We start from the raw sequence: 2,601 nt of genomic DNA, 5'->3' as shown, positions 1-2,601 counted from the left end.
ACTGATAAGTTGCATTTTATACCACTTAGAGCATTTCTTAACGGCTTGAATTGGTGTCTTGAACTCGAGTATTTTATGTATTTAACGTATTTTCGAGTGTTTTTGCATCTCAGGGTATAACTTGCTTAGATAGGCGGATTTCATCAAAATAAGCCTAAGGAAGTGCTTAAAGTTAGTCCCGGGTTGATGCGCGAAGAATTCAACAAAAATAGAAGCAAAATAATAATTTTTTCAGAAGGGTTGCAGGCGCCCGCCTGATGAGAGCAGGCGACCGCCTGGTAGCAGGCGCCCTCCTGGAAGGAGAAGGCGACCGCCTGGGTGTGGATTTTCAGAATCTGATATTTAGAATTCAAGTTCTATTGGGCTTCTGTTAGTGCTGGTTCTTTTGGGCTATTATATAAACAATCTTCGACAATAAGTAACAAGGAGTGAAGGCAATAAGATCAAGAAGACCGTTTTAGCACGCAACAACGAAGAAGAGGAAGCATACGTTTATCTTGTGATTCTTTTAATTCGTTGTAACAGTGGATGCTAGTTTTCTTTATGCTTTGAACCTTAATACTCTCGTGACGTACTTCATTATTTATTAAGTATTTTTATTAGTTTATATCACTGTGTTATATCATGTTTTCATATGAAACCATGGTGATGATGAGTTCTATTATGGGATAATCGTGATCATGGGATCATAGTGGATTTACTATGGATTTCTTTAGTTAATTATTTAATACCTTGGTATGCGGTGATTGTATGATATCTAGCATAGGTTGTGCTTATTCTTCTTATGTGCGTCGCGAACATGTAAGATAGCCTGTTAATCTTTTGTGAAGCGACAGCAAATCTTGAGATTTAGAACTTACCATGCTAGCATAGGTTCATGTATTGTATGCATTATTAGTGGGTAACTCTAACCGTTTTACTTGCCCTGTGTAATCATAATGAATAACTTGCACTTAAATCATTATGTTATCAAATTATGTAGACATATAGGGTCTCAACATAATTGATGTCTATTCAACTTCTATCTTAATTACAGATGCTTGGTAGAATGGTATTCGTACAATGAAAGTTGGCGTTTATCAGTTTCGTGTTGTTCGATTAATATCATCACCATTACATGCTAAGGGTAATAGCAATAACTATTGAATGAAGTAGTAATGAAGTTATGATCTCTTGTGTGTTTAATATTGTTAATATAAGTGTTTAATTCTCATAGTTAATATTAGTTAAGCAACCTTAATTGTTATTGTCTTGACATTGAAGAATAATCATACGTTGGTGAGTAAGTGTTAATTAGATATAATTAATCAGAGTCTCTGTGGGAACGAACTAGAAATCATTCTATACTACTTGCGAACGTGTATACTTGCGTGATTTATTTAGCGCATGCTTTGTGCCTAACAAGATTTTGGCGCCGCTACCGGGGACTCGGTATTAATTTATTTAGTTAATGTACTTGCCATTAGTGGTCATTAGGATTCATTGATTAAGACTTGTTACTTACTGCTTCCGGTTGTGTTTCAAGTACTCTAGTGAGCGTTTATGCAAACACGATCTCGCACCCGCAAGAGAAATCTAGATACGGCTGAGGAGACATATAAAACTCTTGACTTTCCGGAGAAGATAGTTTTTGAAGATTCGGATAAAGAGAGTGAAAAGAAAGAACCTGTAACAATGGGTGATCGTATAGTGCAAGCTGATCCAGCTCTTATGGACTTTTCTCGGCCTAAAATTGATGACATTCAATCAAGCATCATTCATCCGGCTATTCAGGTCAATACTTTTGAAATCAAGCCGGGCACTATTCAGATGGTGCAGAATTCTGTTTCTTTCGGAGGTGCTGCGACTGAAGTTCCCAACATGTATATCAGGAATTTTGTGGAGATCTATAGTACTTTCAAATATAATGGTGTTACTGATGAGGCTATCAAGCTGAGGCTTTTCCCATTCTCTCTGAGGGACAAAGCTAAGGACTGGTTACATTCTTTACCAGCTGGGTCCATCACTACTTGGGAAGATCTTGCGCAAAAGTTTTTGGTGAAGTTCTACCCAATGGCCAAGACTGCAGCTATGAGGAGTGCTCTTACTCAGTTTGCACAGCAACAAGGAGAATCTATGTGCGAAGCTTGGGAGCGCTACAAGGAGATGTTGAGAAAGTGTCCACATCATAGTATGCCTGACTGGATGGTGATTACTGGTTTCTACAATGGTTTAGGGGCCTAATCTAGGCCCATGCTTGATGAAGCTTCTAGAGGCACCTTGTGGGCCAAAACATATACTGAGGCCTATAATCTCATTAAAACTATGGCTGCAAACGAGTATCAAAACCCGACTCAAAGGATGATGTCTGGGAAGGTTGCAGGTATTCTGGAAGTGATGCAGCTACAGCTATTGCACCGCAGCTTCAGGCGCTCTATTGATAAGTGGCATTTTATACCACTTAGAACATCTTAAAATGGCTTAAATTGGTGCCTTGAAATCAAGTATTTTGTGTATTTGATGTGTTTTTCTAGTGTTTATGCATTTCAGGGTATTAGTTGCATTTCGGAGGAGTTATTATCAAGAATAAGCCTTGGCATGTGTTCACCATAGCGAGAGGAA

The 2,601-nt window shown here is 38.3% G+C and overlaps 1 non-coding gene across 1 annotated transcript; it reads right to left on the bottom strand.

Moving 5' to 3' along the window:
* Positions 1 to 2,067: 2,067 nt before the first annotated feature.
* On the bottom strand, positions 2,068 to 2,174 carry LOC141694011 (small nucleolar RNA R71). The gene has a single exon (XR_012563344.1). It is a non-coding gene; the product is annotated as a small nucleolar RNA R71 (small nucleolar RNA).
* Between the last annotated feature and the right edge of the window lie 427 nt (positions 2,175 to 2,601).

Source organism: Apium graveolens, chromosome 10 (genome assembly GCF_009905375.1).
Source record: "Apium graveolens cultivar Ventura chromosome 10, ASM990537v1, whole genome shotgun sequence".
Lineage (NCBI taxonomy): Eukaryota > Viridiplantae > Streptophyta > Magnoliopsida > Apiales > Apiaceae > Apium > Apium graveolens.
This window is presented reverse-complemented; position numbering and strand designations above follow the sequence as displayed.